Raw genomic sequence first — 17,054 nt, 5'->3', positions numbered from 1 at the left:
CTATTAAGAAATTAAAGCAAGTCAGCAGTTCATTTTGAATGACTACAGTTACTATGACGCAGAATTACAGAAGGTGCAATGCTCCCAAAATTCTGGAGCAAAGATTACCTTTCAGTTGCTCTGTAATGCTATCAAGTTGACTGACCTTCACTGTGGCCTTAAGATCAGAGAACTGTTAGGGTTGGAAGGAACCTCAAGGATCACCTAGTTCCAACCCCCCACCATAAGCAGGGATACCTCACACTACATTTTGTGGTTAAAATTATTACTGTAATTTCTGTTACACTGCACTTCCAGACTACAACTGGTTGGCTTGTTTAAAACCTTCCACAAACTCAGAAGTGTGTGTACAGAAATTAACACAGTAGCTGCAACAAATTCTAGATATCCTGGTCTCTGTTAAGGAACTTATACCCTCTTTGATACTTACAGCTGGTAGAGCAGAATGCAGTATAGTCTGGACTGCAAGATCATCTTTTTTAAACAATAAAGCCCCAGCAACTAAACACCACATATATAGCACACAGACCTTTCCCACTAAGTTCCAGCTCAGCCCATAGTATCAGAATTCCAAGGCAACTTGTGCTGACTGTCATGGCACTAGTTAAGTCTGTAAACTTTGCACAGTGCTCCATTAGGACCAACGGCAGACTAGAAGAAACTTGACCTCCACTATGGAAAAAGGCTCTTATGGAACTAAACAAGGAAGAAAGTACCACATATTTTGAGGTCAGTTTTGAGGACTGGAGTGGTAAGAAACTCAAAATACCTAACAACTTAACTTGGCAATTTGTGTCTGGTTTCCTTCCTTCTGTCCCACATCCGTATCAGTATTTTGTAGAGTATTACACACACGCAAGAACAGAAGAGTATTCTGTGTAAGCTACAGTAGTTTCTTTTCTCTGTGAACATGTACAAACAGGCGTGGAAAGGGGAAGAGAAATCCCATCACCTCAACTCCAAGAACTATGTTTTGGCTGAATTTGGAGAAGGAAGCTGGAATGACTCAAGGCAAAGCACACCATCCAAGACTGAAACCTGAAGATTTCCTATGACTTTCAACACTTTGTGCCTCAAATGCCCATCTGTTAAGTGGGAAACATCATAGAAGACCATGATATGAAAGTTTATTTATAACTGGGACACATTAGCACCTCTCTCAAAACAGAAAATAGGAAAGATTCAGGAAGAATTTTCATACCCTATTTTAAGTACACTGAAGAAAATGGAACTCATTATCAAGGAACCCTGCTGTTTCAAATGAACATTAAAAATATTGGGCAATTACTGATTTTTTTGTTGTTGTTGTTCTTTGCAGAGAAGGTTGCACACAAATAACAAATGGATTTACAATTGAGCATACTGACTTCACTTCTCTGACATGAGTATGTGTATGAACAATACATACTAACAATCTCTTACTGATGACCTTGTATTTACAATTTTCTAGTGCCCAAAGCATCATTCTGAGCCTGAGGGTTTTAGGTCCTATTTTTATTGAAAAGAAACACATTTTGGCCATTTATTTCACTATTAAAAAATTAGATGGCTTAATACAACATGACAACAAACTTTAAAAACCTCCAGTAATACTTAACTAGCAGACATCTCTGTCAAACCAAAGAATCTAATTTAAAAAATGCCCTTAAAAGTCAGGATTTTCCTCCCATCCAAAACCTGCAGCAGTGCTCAGTTTCAAACAGGTTGTTGCTAAGTAGGTTGAAAATTGAGGTAGAGATTTTGGGGGCGTTTGGGCTTGTCTTTCATGTACCTCAAAAATGGTTCTATGACCTACAAGAACAGAAGCTCTCCAGATCTTCAAAGAGTTCTGGGTAGATCTCACTACAACTCATTCTTGAGCAGGACCCATACTAAGTTTTATTTCCTTCAAATACAAGACTAATCCACATTTCCATCTTGATTTTTCCCTCCTTATCTCTAGATTTTGGGCTTGTAAATTTTCAACAGGGCTTGAAAGAGGGTGCAAAGATTGTAATGATTCTGTAAATTCCGTGAAGGTAGGTGGCTGAATGGGAAAAGAAAGCAATTTTAATTGCCCTTTTTTCTGCACCCTTCACCTCAGAGGAAATGCTGTGGCACAAGCTGATCCTTGAGGCACTACACAATCTATAGAGGAGTGGTGTAAATGGCCACCAAATGGAAAAATCAGAATGCGTTTTGTTACTCAGAACTAAAGCACCCTGTCATGAGACAAAGATGTCGCAAAGCAGACTTTGCTAGTTCTATTACTCTTCAGATTATTCAACTTTAAGGACTAAAGGAAGCCTTTCCAAAACTACTAGAACTACATGTCAGTTGGAAAACAGATCACGACAGAAGAAAGCCATGTTTAGGATGTTATCCCATAGATGCATCTAACAAAAAAGCAGTCTGTGGACGCCAGAAAAGAGCACCCACAAAGATGTCTGCATCAGTTATAAGAGACACCTAACAACAGTCTAAATAGAACGGCTAAGCAATGAAAAACAACTAAAATTAGTACACACAGAAGCTAACTTTACCACAAAGCATATGTGAGTTTAAACTAGCAATCTATAGAGCAAGCAAATCTTTTGTTGCCTTAGACTGGAAGACAGTTTGTTGAATTGTCTTCTGAGAGAAATACTGGTCACCTAGAATATGGCCTTCCAACAGGACAAACAGCAACAAACCACATCATCTCAGAGAACTTTTATTAGGAGTCTCTGAAGTATAACAGGGCACCAGAACTTTTAAAATAAACTTTTAAGACACATCCTGCAACAGAAAAATAATCTGTCAGTTCTATTCATTTTTTTCCCCAGTGCATTCTTGAGAACAAAAGGAAAAACGAGCTACAAGCAGCTGGCCTGAGTGAAAAACACACAGATACAAGGGGAGCAACCATGCAAACTTTGTCTCTATCCACAGACTTAAATATGTGTTTAACTGTATGTCTGTGAGCATTTTATTTAATATGCACAGAAATCATGTTCCTGTGGAACAGCCCTACCAAAATAAGCTTGAGCCATAGGATCAATTATGATCGTGTCTTTTTAAACGTGCCTATGTAACAAGGGATTAAAAAGCCACAGACAGGATAAACACACTGACAATAAAACTGTCAAAAACGCACTAAATGTTTTCATGAGTCACACAGCTTCTTTCTTTTAGCTAAGGACAATTTTTGGTATCAGTACTGTTTATAAAATCTGCTTCTGAAGTGACCTCAGTTATGGTCCCCTTCCCAACAGAATGATGCTAGTACAGCTAGTTAAGAACTGGGGAAAGAAAGGATGCTTTTCACTTCATTTAGTTTGAGCACAATTTCTTTTTGCATGCTTACAGTCAGAATATCAAGTATTTTGACAAATATTACCTAAATATTCGCTAAGGCAATGTTGCTACCCAGGGATTCAATGCTTTTAATGGTTATGTACATAATTTTCTTCCATATTTTATGCCAGTGGCCAGATCTTGCTCTCCTGCTTTCTATTTCTATCTATTCTGATAACAGAAGCTATTCATCAACAGCTCCTATGCTTACTTCTGTCTTTTGTAAGGAAGGAAGGTGTTGCAGTTTAACCCCAGCTGGCAACCAAGCACCTCAGAGCTGCTCATCCCTCTGTGGGATGAGGAAGACAATCAGAAGAGTAAAAATAAAAAACAACCTCATGGGTTGAGATAAGGACAGTTTAATAAGCAAAGTAAAACACGGAATTCATACACTCCTTCCCCTCAGCAGGCAGATGTTCAGCCATGCCCAGGAGGAAAAATGCCATTACTCCAAAAGTGCGTGTCCCCTTTCTCCTCCTTTCCCCAGCTTTATATCCTGAGCATGACATCATATTGTATGGAATACCACTCTGGTCATTTGGGCTCAGCTGTCCCTGCTGTGTCCCCTCTCAACTACTTGTGCACCCCCAGCCTACCAGCCAGTGAGGTGATGTTGAGGAGCAGAAAAGGCCTTGACTCTGTGTAAGCACTGCTCAGCAGTAACAAAAATATCCTGGTGTTATCTATACTGTTTCCAGCGCAAATCCAAAACACAGCCCCATGCTGTGAAAAATTAACTCTACCCCAGCCAAAGTAAGTACAGGGGCTAATGTCAGGAGGCATTCAAATACAACTATTCTTATAAACAAAATGATAAATTAGTAAGCACCTTCCTAAAATTTCTGTTCTTCTCTACAATTGTACATATCTATCTACTTGGTAACTGCACTTAAGTACTCTTCTGGCTGTAGATTCTTCACATAAATCCAGCTTTATCACTAGAAGAATTAAATCTAAAATGTACAAAGTGCTATCAATGAAACATTTAAAATAGCTAAGACTGACTACAGAAGTTACAAATTATCGAAGAACAAAGAGATGCAGATTTGAGATGTACAAAGAAAGCAGATTTTAAAGTTTAATAGGTACTAAAAGACAACCAAACAATGACTACTTAACCTTTTTTCAGACACTTTGTCACAGAAATAGTTCAACTGAAGAGGGGAAAAAAAATAAGAAATATCTTTTCTAAGAAAAAAATGGAAGTATAAAGCACTGGCATGATGACCTCTCTTACTGGAAGAGGTTCACCAACTGAAATTAATTTTCAGTTTAATTTTTTGACTAACATCACAACACTTCCAATCTATTTAGGGATCTATCTCTTGCTAGAGTCCATGAGAACTACGTTCCTGCAGGGTATGGTTTGAGTTGAAGTTGCAAAACAGCTACTAACCTTTTATGGGTAGTTTCACTACTGTCATTCAGAAAAAAATCATGGAGTGACAGTAATGTTTTTATCTTTTACTTTTTAGCTACTAAGATACAAACAGACCCATTGGGGCTTCCCAGACAACAAAATTTGCAAGGAGGAAGCACATCACCTTGGAAAAGGAGACATAACAGAGCAATAGCTGCTCCCAAGCAACAGGCGATGCATGAGCTCTGGAGCTGAAGGCACCTACTAACCAGCAACAGACGAACAGATGACTTAAAGGGAGTTCAGGACCGACTGACAGCCATACCCTCCCAGCAGGAGAAAACATTTTCTCAGACTACTGCTCCTGTGTCTTTATGTTAGGATTTCCATTTTTTTCCTAGTCAGTTTTCTAGTAAACCTACATTGCCTGTAAAGGAAGGACAGACTTGTATTTTAAAGATAAGTTCACGGTTAAAAATGTATTTTTATGCTAAAAGTGCCAACTATCAAAGTCAAGTATCAAAAAAGGTCCCCTCCATGTATAAAGCATCTTCAACAAACATAGATGATCCAAAGCTGCCTCATACCCTTGCTTGTCACATTAAACACTATTTCCAAGATTTCAGAAGAACACAGTAGTAGAATGCAATTCTTTGAATTGCTAGAAGCTAATGAAAATGAGTACAAGTATCACAAAAGAGTTTAAACAAAAAATTCTGCCTACAGCTTCCTAGTCTGCAACATCAACACTTAGCATTGCACATCCATGTTCCACACACAGCCATGAATTCACTCCCTCTGAACACCTAAAACACAGCTAAGTAAATTCAAGAGTAACTTTACATCTTATACTAAAAGAAATAAACAAGCTCTCCCAAAAAACGTTCTGCTTAGAAAATTTACATCACAATTTTCAACTGAAAATACAACATCTGCTATCTCCAGCAGCAGGACCTCTAGGCACGGAGGATGCCTAAAGAAATCCACTCCCAAGCTCAATTAAAAAATAACTGATTATTCAATTTACCATTCGAGCACTTTCAAGTAGCTAAACATCCCATGCCCAAACTCAGTGTTAAGTCTGTGTAGCCAAACATATTGATGATGGGCTTCAAAGACCTAGACAGAAGTGATTTTGATTTGGCTTCTAAATACAGAAAAATCTACTTGGGTAATTTTTTCAAACTCCTTTGCAACATGAGGGATAGTTCTTTTTCTTAGTATACTGATGGAATTCACATACAAACAAATAATAAAGAGAACATTCTTCAAGGCTAAATTCGTACGGCGCAATTGCGTGTGTCACAGACACCATCCAGTTATGAGAATCAGATATCCCCGCTATCACCAGACCAGACATTGGGTTCAGCATTCACCTCTACAGAACAGACCAGAACAAACTTTGTATAAATACATTGATGTCAAAACTGAACCATCATATCTTGCTTCTGTCCTTATGATCACTGTTCTGGAAGGCTGCATTTGCCCCAGATAGCTTCCTGATGATGACTGAAGTAAACATGGACTTATGCTTAAAGAAATAGTTCTCTGCAAGTCTGCTGGCAAACTCAAATAGGAATGACCAACAAGCTAGTGGAATGAGCTTACAGCTTTTCGGAACAATTCCCAGTTGAGATAATTGAGGCACAACAAAGCAGCTTCCAAAGCCTGAAAAGATTACAGTCAATATTATATGAGAACAACACTTACTAAAAATCTCATCAGTGGGGTATAGTGACCACGTAAAATATATTGTAACCTTTGTTGGTATGATAAGTGATTAGCTCATTTACTCATTTGTTCCACACAAGCTGCATTAGTGGAAAAGAAATTAATACTACCACCACAGCTCCAGTAGAAAGCACAATGATGAACTACTACTAACTGCTGTATTAGAAGTGCAGATCAAGTACATTTAAACAGCCAATTGGTCAGAAAGGGTTTTTCAGGGTACTCCAGTAAAGAAACTGACAGTGTATGTCACACCTAAATCAGAACTAGCACACCATAAAGCTAATACACTAACACAACGCAGCTACTCCTGCCATGTTCTGCTAATCCTCAAACGTAAATTAGAATAATTCAGATGTTTTGCAAGATTACCGAATACACTTTAACTAAAAATGTATTCAGTTTCTGAAAATGTAAGATCCAAAAGCTCTTTGCAAGCTCACTTTTAAGGGGGCTATTGTATTCCTTGCTAGCCTGATAATTTCTTTTATTTCTTGCCACTAAGAAGCGGAGGAAATTTTTTGCAAGGCTGATTTTTTGAGTTTCCAGTTGGTTAAGACACGTTTTAAACTTGTAAATTTTTAATTGTGGCAGGAGTTTTGAAAGTGCTGGAAGGAAGCCAGGACCAAGAAAAAATAAGAATATAAGAGCAGTTTCTATACAATTAAAGAGAGCATTAGAATAAGATGCATTCTCATTATTTCTGGGAACAGAACAATGTAAGTGCTTTCACCCAATTAGCTTTTCAACTATCAGATGCTGAATTTTTTTCAAGATTTGCAAAAGCTTTTATTAAAAGAAATTTCCATTATTTAGAAGAATAAGAAAATTTCAAAGCTCTCAAAAATGAATCACTGCCTATTTGAGAAAAAGATAAGGGAATAAATTAAGGCAAATCCTTGCAGAAACAAGCCATGTACCTGCTATCAAAGTACAGCACTCAAATAGGTTGGCAGGCAGCACATTGCTCTGAACACAGAATACTAATGCAACCTGTCTTACCTATCAGAATTCTTTTTTTAACTGAAAAAGTTACAACTATTCATTAAGCTTCTTACAAACTGATTTAGGTCAGTTTATCCTGACCACAGCCACTCTCAGTAAAGGCATCTGTTAGCAGCTAAGATCACAAAGAGTCCCTTAAAATAATGACAAACACACTTAGCATGCTGCCGCAGCTACCACTTCAGTTTTTGCTCAATTGCATCATACCATACTGTGGAAGCCTGTAAAGGCAAAAAATAGTAACATACCCGTTGTCCCCATGCTCCCAGAAAGTGACATGGAGAGCTTCCTTATAGTGGCATCCTGAGCAATGGTTGCTCTGTCAAGCTGAGAACAGGAGAGCAAAAGGGAGTCCACAGTTAGGCTGCAAAAAGGAGCTACACAACTGATGGCATACAGATGTTCCCATGTCTGTTCAAATGAGAGTGCTGAAAATATTCAATGGGTCAGCACTTCTCTGCACTTGCTACATTTGGATTTAATTGCACAGGAAGAATAATCAGAGCTGGTGATGATGGAGGGTTTTAGGATCAATTTGCAATAAAGGAAACAGAATTGCTAGCACCCTATAGCAAAAAAAAAGGTATGAAAAGAATTCTCCACCTATTACTGAATTGTCTCTTATTGCTAAACAGAGAATAGCAGCAAGCTGAGGTTCCCTTCAGGCTGGACTTCAGCAGATCTGACTCCAGATGCAGGCTCAGCAGTACTCAAGATCTGTTCCTCTGCAGGCAGCTGGCTGCAATAAGGTACCAGAAAGAACAGCTGAACTGAACAAGAGTTGACTCCGTAGGTCAGTCAGGGCTTTTAGGAAGCTCATGAACGATAATCAATGGGTATATGAAAAGAGCAGCAGAAGTTGTAGCTATTTAAAATTACCCATTTCTCCATTGTTTCTTTTCCCCCCCCTTTTTGTTTTAATACACTTACTGTAAAAGCCTTGTGCCTTATGACAAACTCTGAAACAATGCCACTTAAACTTGTGGCATATTTCCAACTCTCTCCACCCACGCCATACTGGATTGGACAGTGGAAGAGGGCAAGACAGATCAAGAGAAAAATGTAAAATCTTTTTCAAGACTTCCATTCCCGCTTCTTTACCACAACGTCCAAGCCCCAGCATAGTAATTAACATATCTTGGCAGAAAAAAGTGACACTTTGAGCATTCTTCCCAAGGAACCGCAACTTGTTCGGAGTAGTGGATTTCTCTCCACATGCATCATACCTTTCTGCTCTAGAGTACCCCTGACCTCAGCTGCAAGTAAGTAAAAGTTTTCATACAAAACTTGCTTTTCCAAAGCCCATAGCCATAAACGACTCCTTAAAAAACACAGTTACAACTAAGTTGAGGAATAAATTAGTTGTTGCTTCGAAATAATATTCAAGCAAGCTCTTCTGTTCATAAGCTCTTTCAGGATAATGTGGAAGTGCACGAGAATCGCTCTAGGACTACATTCTTACAGATTTTCACTCTTTAGAAAGATGTGCCAAAATTAATTCCCTCTTCTCTAGCTGTTTTTTCAGGGTTGGAAGGGACCTCAATGATCACCTAGTTCCAAGCCCCCTGTCATGGGCAGGGACACCTCACACTGGATCAGGTTGCTCACAGCCACATCCAGCCTGGCTGCAAAAAACTCCAGGGATGAGGCTTCTACCACCTCCCTCATGGGGAGGAATTTCTTCGCAACATCCAATCTGAATCTACCCATTTCTGGTTTTGCTCCATTCCCCCCAGTCCTATCACTACCTGACACCCTAAAAAGTCCCTCCTCAGCTATCTTGTAGCCCCCTTCAGATATTGGAAGGCCACAAGAAGGTGTCCTCAGAGCCTTCTCTTCTCCAGACTGAACAACCCCAACTCTTTCAGTCTGTCCTCATAGGAGAGGAGCTCCAGCCCTCTGATCATCCTTGTGGCCCTTCTCTGGACACCTTCCAGCACCTCCAGATCCTTCTTGTAATAGAGGTTCCAGAACTGGACACAGTGCTCCAGATGGGGTCTCACCAGAAGGGGGAAATCACCTCCCTCATCCTGCTGGCCACATTTCTCTTGCTGCAGCCCAGGTTCTGGTTGGCTTTCTGGGCTGCAAGTGCACACTGGTAGCTCATGCTGAGCTTCTCATCCACCAGCACACTCAAGGCCCTTTCTTCAGAGCTGCTCTAAAGCCAGTCCCTGACCAGCCTATACTGGTGCTTGGGATTGCCCCGACCCAGATGCAGGGCCCTGCATAAAGTTTTGTACAGCCTTAGTACAATATAAAAAAATGTTCAGAACCGTTAACCGTTTATACAATGACTTATGCTACTTGTCACCAACTTTGAAACTTTCCACCTTGCTCAATACCCAAATTCTGTGTTGCCTGTGGCTCCCACCATACTTCTAATCTGATTCATGTACCTCAGTAATAATAACAGTAATTTTTCCTCTCCATTAAGAGATGCTACAGCATATTTCATTTTAAGCTTTTAAGATACTCCCACTGTGATACTGAGAGCCAGGGTTGCCAGATGTACCAGCTTAGAATACACTATTGACAGAATTAATAGAAAACACCTTCAGCCCCATGCATACAAAGGTGGCAGAATTTACTCCTTGGTTTGGTCCCGCTTGGAGAGAGCTCATAGCTACTCAAAAAGTCTTCCGCCTGCTGCCTCTTTTCCTCTGGATCTCTGGTTACAAGTTTTGCCTTATGACTCTAGTTTCCTGGAATGACCATCACCTTCTTCACCTAAAGGATACTCAGCATGTGAGAGACTGCAGCTGTGAAAACCATACTGGCAACAACTCTGAACTGGTTAATTACAATAAGGGTCAAATTCAGCCCTCTGCTTCAGACTGGATTCATTTACTTTTTCTTTTAAAAAAGAAAAAATAACAACAAAATAACTCAATGAAAACCAAAATGGCAAGGAGCTATACTAGAAAAGCCTTATCCAGCATACACGGCTTTATGTATCAGTCTTCAGCATTACATATCCCATTTTCCATGGAAGTGAACTTGCATCTGCCAAATGGCTACAGATGGATGTTGAACTAAAGATTTAGTTGCTCTTGGCTCTCTGTTTATTCCACTTAGCAAAAAAAAAAAAAACAATCCCACATGTCACTTGATACTCTGCTTTCAAGATGCAGTAGGTAAATAATTAAGGCTCAATATATTATCACAATACCTACCAATAAACTTTGCTTTATTCACAGCTAAGTGCATCGCACTACAAAGCTCTGTCCGTGGCGATAGCTTGATTTGTGGCATAAAAAAATATCCTACCAAGGTGACTCCATAAAATCAACCAAGTAGCTATGCCACAGGCCAAAGGCAGGTTTTTCTTCCTAAAACAAGTTTTTCCTAATTACACACACTGGTAAAAGAAAAATGTTATTATTCCTTCTTAAACACTTGCACTCTGCACCTGTACCTACACCTAGATACATTTGTACAGGAACCACAGACTGTCGTAAACACTATTATAAAAAAGCACTGTAAATACAATAATTTTTGCAAATTGCAAGCATCAATGCATTGATCTAAAGATAGAGAGGTCCTTCAATGGAATATATGGTTACTTTAAAACAGAAGAAATATATTAAGTTCTAAAGCATATCAAGTCTTATAATGCCTTCTCAAACAAAATTAGTATGTTCCTGCACTTCAACTTTAGCTCAAGACTCAAATGAGTTAAATCATGTCTATTTTTCCAAGAAAACTATTTAAGTCTACAGTAATAACTGTGAAGTACAAATAAAAAAATTGGAAAGATTAAATCTAGGACTATTAAGGTCACATGCTTAGAAAACATTAGTTCTAGAAGCTGTAGCTGTTTATGTGATTTAATGAGTAAAGCCTAAAAAGGTCTGCTTTTCTAAATAGAGAGCAATAGCTTTCCTACCTTAAACAAGTAGTGCCTATCCTTTGTTGGCTTTATTATGAAAAACCATTTGGAACCATTTGGAACCATGATGAACTGATTATTACATCCCAATTAACTAAAAATTGAGTGAAGCTGCCATTTCACTTCGGAAATCAGCTGTATACCAATTTAAAGAGAGATTTAGTAGACTTCTCTCAGCCACCCAGCACCAGGTGATACCACAGTTCTTCAGGCACTACTTGTGCATTCTGATGTATCAGAACATAAAGCGCAGTAATTCCTCTCTCTGATGCTGTAAGCAGCTGAAAACATGGCCCATGTTATTTCCAAATACACAGCAGTTAAAATTCATCATCAGCATGCTTTGGATTATATATATATAAAATGTTGATTCTGCACTGCAATTTCACCATTAAACAGGCCAGTGTCAGACACAAACCCTGGAGCAACACAAACGATACACAGCTTCTCTCTTTAATACGTGTTTGCGATCTGTAATAGACTCATTCGTTAGTGTTTAGTTACAATGTTATGTAATCCTTGAGGTATTTGTAATAAAAACAGTCTATTTCTGTCAGCCTGTTCTTCATAGACATGAAGGCTGTCTTCATCTGATTTTTATTAGGACTTCATCATCCTCTGCTCTTTATGCATTTTTTTAGACTTCTGTGCACTCCATCTTCATTTCACCAACACAGAGTATTATCCCCTTCCACCTCCTCACACAAACTTCAGCTTTCATTTTTGCACCTGCTTTTCACCAATGAGAAGTTTCTACAGTGTTCTCTGAAATCCAGACTGCCCTCAAAAATGAAGGCATGAAGCTCAAAGAAAAAATTTCCTACAGAAGATGAACAACTGGTTCTACCAGTAAACCACCACTGGCATTCCCATCACTACAAGCCCAACATCCATCCCTAACTAGTGGAAAGGTGGTGCATTTTCAGAGTAGAGGTATTTTCTTCCCCTCAAACTCTCCACTTACTGTATATGGTCTCTGAAGATGTTCCACTCTCCCTTCCACAGAAGGGCAATGTTTTTTCTTCACTTATGTTTCCATAACACTACACAAGGGTTTATTCCTCTGCAAGAACACACTGCAAGGGTTCAATTCTTCTTTAAGAGCCACCTTTTTCTTTTTATCTCTACATCTAAGCTTCTTATCCATGCCATCCTTATATGGTATTTAGACTACATTTTCCACCCTCTTGCCACTTTCAGATAGCTGCTATTAGTTAGCCTGGACAAAGAGCTTGTATTTTCAGCAACTCAGGACACCTGGCCTAAGTCAATGCCATACAACATACCCACTGCTGTGACTTACATTCTTTCTCTTAATTGACATATAGCATTAGTTTAGACAAAACAAAATCTACACAAGAGCTCCCTTCTGAACTGCTTTGTCTTTTCCTTGCTCCTTGTGGCCCTAGGAGACTTGAGGATGTGGGAAAACAGGACCTAAACTAGATGCACACTATAAATATGTACCAAACAAGGACTCCAGTAACCAACTTAAAAATGTAGACTGATTTAACTATTTTGCTCTACAAAATGCTTCAAAAACCCTTACAAGGGCTCCTGTTAAGTCTAAATCAGAGTAAAGAAATCATAAATTGCTACTAAGCTGCAAAGACAGAATATTTATATTAGCAAGACTCACAGAAGTGACTATGTATTGATTTATTCATATTTTACAATCTATTGTTTACCAAAGAAATAAACTTTATGCAGGAAACATATACACACTAAGGCAGAGTTCTAGGTGACAGAGCCACACACAGACGCCATAATCATGGTCTCCACACGAGTACTGGCTTATGAGACAACTAAGGTCTCACTTCAGTTTAAACAGCCACCTCCTAAGCTCACATAACCAAAGCAGTCATATTCCTCAGGCACTGAGCATGAACTTCTGAAGGACAAACTGCTCTTTCACCGAACATTCACTGAGTTCAAAGAACTCACAAAACTTTGAGATTCTTTAATCCCAAGGAGGAGGCTACATCAGAGCTGCATTCAAATACCTCAAAATTAACATTGAAGAAAAATTCTCTAGAGTAACTAATTCAAAGAAAACTGACAGCCATTCAGCTCCTAGCAATCACTATTAAACGGTAATCCTTTTGTTTCCCACTGATGGGCAAATGAGATCACGTCCTGTTTCCTCCTCCCTTCAAAAGCAGTTTCTTGTCTGAGCAGAGCTTTTAAGACTAGACAACGGGCAGGCCTGATGCCTCACTGCAGAGGTATCAAAGCTATTAAAAACCAGGCCTATCCCTCCTGTTGGAAATAATGTTAATTTCTACTAATGTACTTATATGACCCAAGGAATCAAAAAAGCAACAAGAAAAAACAGTCCTTTGATGATAACCAATCCTAGACCTTTCACAAAGGAACACAGCAGCAGAAAAACTAGAACGTTCCATTTAACGCCCAGCACCCCAATCTCATGCACTCACCCATTCCTCATAAAGAGGGCCTGAACTAGAAACCAGCTGGGGCATCTTTAACCCCAATATTTTCAATCCCTGCACCCCTTGGCGATGGCTCCCATTATGCCCACTGCACACTAACTGCGTGAATTTTACCCATGTCATCTAACCATGCTCTCAAACTCCTTTAAGCACTATCAATAAGAACACTCCTGACTCTGTTCAATTCACCCCTGCATAAATCTTGTCCTTAAAAGCAGAAACAATACCATCCTGAAAGGTGCTTCTCCGAGTCTGATATCCAACAGTCCAGGAACAGCCTTCTACCTTACATCTCAAGAGCTGTGGATGAATATTTCAGAGTTAAAAAGCCAAAGCACTGTGCCCTGCGTGTGCCTCCAACATCCCATAAGAAAAGGCTCTCCCTCTCTCTACGGTTCTAGAGGAAGAATCACAAAGTGAATGCACATGCACAGAGGGAACGAGTTTCTTGAGTAATCTCCCTCGAAAGAGGGATACTTGGAGCCGTTAAAAAAGGAAAAAGGGCGGGGGAAAGGACAAACTGAAGGAAAGGCGGGAGAAAAAAAAGCAGCACACCCGCAAATGCGGGCCTCAGCCGCCCCAACCACAGCAGCCCCCTCCTGCCGCCCCGAGGCAAGGCCGGCTCTGCGCCCGGTGCGAGGCGCGCCTGGCCCCAGGCGGCGATGCGCTGCGGCGCGGCCCGGCTCGGCCCTGCGGCGCGGGGAAGCCCGCCCGGCCTGCCCGTCCGCCGCGGGCCCAGCACCGCCTCCGTCCGCTCGACTATGGCGTACAGCGAGATACCGTCTCCCGAGGTCACCCCATTCCTCGCCGGCCGCGGACTCGTGGGTGGTGGTGTCGCCGCCGCCGCCAGGCCGGGCGGAAGCCGCCCCCGCCCCGGGGCCATGCGGCGCAGGCCGCCTCCCGCTCCTCCCGGCACCGGTCGGCGTCGCAGACACGCGGAGCGCTGCGGAAAGCGGAAGAGCCGCCGCTTACCTGGAGGGCAGCGCGGCAGGCCGGTGCTCCGGCCTCCCCGGAGGCTCCCGGACTTGGCGAGGCCGCTGCCGCTCCCGGCACCGCGACGCCTCGCCCCAGCCACTTCCACACAGGGCCAAGATGGCGGGCGGCCAAGCCGGCGCCAACGACGTCTGACCTCACCGCGCCGCCCGCGCGCGCACCCGCCAGCGGCCCCACCCCCGCGCAGCCGCTCACGTCGTCACGCTGTGCCGCAGTCGGGCGGGCGCGCGACTTCCGGTGCGCCCCCTGGCGGCGTGGGATAGCGGGCGGGGCCGCTGCCCCACCCCTCGCCCCATGCCCGGCTTTGGCCCCAGGCTTGGGGGATCGGCGGCGGCTTGCTCTCGCTGGTGCCGCGCCAGAGTTCCTCGGCTGCAGACACGCTCTCCTTGCTGCTCAGCGCCTGTCCACGCCGGCACCCGCGGACACGTGGGGAGGCTACGTCTTGTTCCCGTAGGCTCCAGGTTTCCCTACGAGGCTGGGGCTGCTCGGGCCACGGCAGGGACACTCGTCCATCTGGGTTTGTCACTGTACATAGGATTTCTTAGGATAGGACTCTCTTAGAATCACAGCCTTGTTTGGGTTGGAAGGGACATTAAAAGGCCATCTAGTCCAACCCCCTGCAAGTGAGCAGGGACATCTTCAACTAGATCAGCTTGCTCAGAGCCCCATCCAACCTGACCTGACTGAGGTATCTACCACCTCTCCTGGCACTCTGGGACAGCGCTTCACCTCCTTCAGATTAAAAAATGTCCTTATATTTAGTCTAAACCTCCCCTCTTTTAGTTTAAAACCATGACCCCTTGTCCTGTCACAACAGGCTCTGGTAAAAACTGCCCCTATCTTCTTTTTATAGGCCCCTTTAAGTATTGAAAGGCTACAATAAGGTCTCCCTAGAGTCCTTTCTTCTCCAGGCTGAAAAACTCTAACTCTCAGCCTTTCTCCATAGCAGAGGCGCTTCAGCCCTCTGGTGGGTTTTGTGGTACCCTCAACCCACTTCAATAGGTCCATGCCTTTCACATGCTGAGGACCCCAGAGCTGGACACAACACTGCAGGTGGGGTCTCACTAGAGCACATGTTGCCAATTCACGTTCAGCTTTTTGTCTACCCGTACCCTAAAGTCATTCTCCACAGTGCTGCTCGATCCCTTCACTCCCCAGCCTGTATTGATACCAGGGATTGCCCCAACCCAGTTAGTTGCAGAATCTTGCACCAGGCCTTGTTGAACCTTATGAGGTTCATATGGGCCCACTTCTGAAGCCTGACACCCCCACTGAAAATAAACCATTAATAAAACCAGCCAAGAAGACCAAATCCGTGAGGTTTATTTGGGGCTCCCTGCTTCATGTTCCAAAAGTTACCAGACTCTGCTGGTTTGAGGCCAGCCAGAACATCTCTTGCCCCGAAAGGGACAAAAGAATGACACTCACACAAATGGATTGGAGAGTGATGGAGAGTTTAAATGGAAAAGTGATTGGTGAAACTACAGAAAAACTACAAAGCATAGTGGCAAAGAATATCCCAAAGCATATACAGTCCCTTACATAATTCCCAGAGGCTTCCAATCCTTCCCTCCTCCCACCTGAGGGTATACCCAAACCCCCAGGGCTTTCTTCCCCCCTCCCACTGCTAGGCAAGTCTCAGGCTGGCCAGGTCTGAGACTGCCCCCCCTCCATTCTCCTCCTGGCATTAGGCCTAGACAGGCCTAAGGGGCCTGAGATACTCCCCCACCGTTACCCGATAAGAGAGGACATCTCCCACGGGGGCAGAGAGGGAAGAAAGAGAGAGATAACGACTCTGCAGATGGCTTTATAGGGCGCAGGATTCATGTGTAGAAATACGACATTTCCTGTGTCCACCCCTATTGGGTAGGCACCTGGGACACCAGAGGTGTATCTCATGTAGCAGTGGCAGGGGGCACCCAGCCCAAACTGCCACACAGACAAATACAAAGACTTAGTGTTTCAGAAAATCTCAAGATGTTGTGGATCTTGCTGAAATGCTATGAAGCTCTGCGTGAGCAGAAGGGAAGGAAAGCTGGCTCTGTGCACACCAGCCTGTCCCAGAATGGCTCTTCCCAAAAGCCCTCTGGAAATCCAGCCTGGTGCTGGTGCAACACAAGCAGAGATTGCAGCAGGTTTGGGGTACACGCTCTGTACACCCTTGGTAGGTGTGAAACATTTGCAGGAGGAGCTCAGACCCCACGTGGCACCAGGATCTAGGGTCCTGTGGGTACTGGGCCAGCTCCAGCCCTGGTGATAGCACCAAGCAGTGGCACAGCTTGGCACCATCCTCAGAACTGGGTTTCTT

Source organism: Indicator indicator, chromosome 10 (genome assembly GCF_027791375.1).
Source record: "Indicator indicator isolate 239-I01 chromosome 10, UM_Iind_1.1, whole genome shotgun sequence".
Taxonomy (NCBI): Eukaryota; Metazoa; Chordata; class Aves; order Piciformes; family Indicatoridae; genus Indicator; species Indicator indicator.
Note: the sequence above shows the minus strand (reverse complement) of the source record.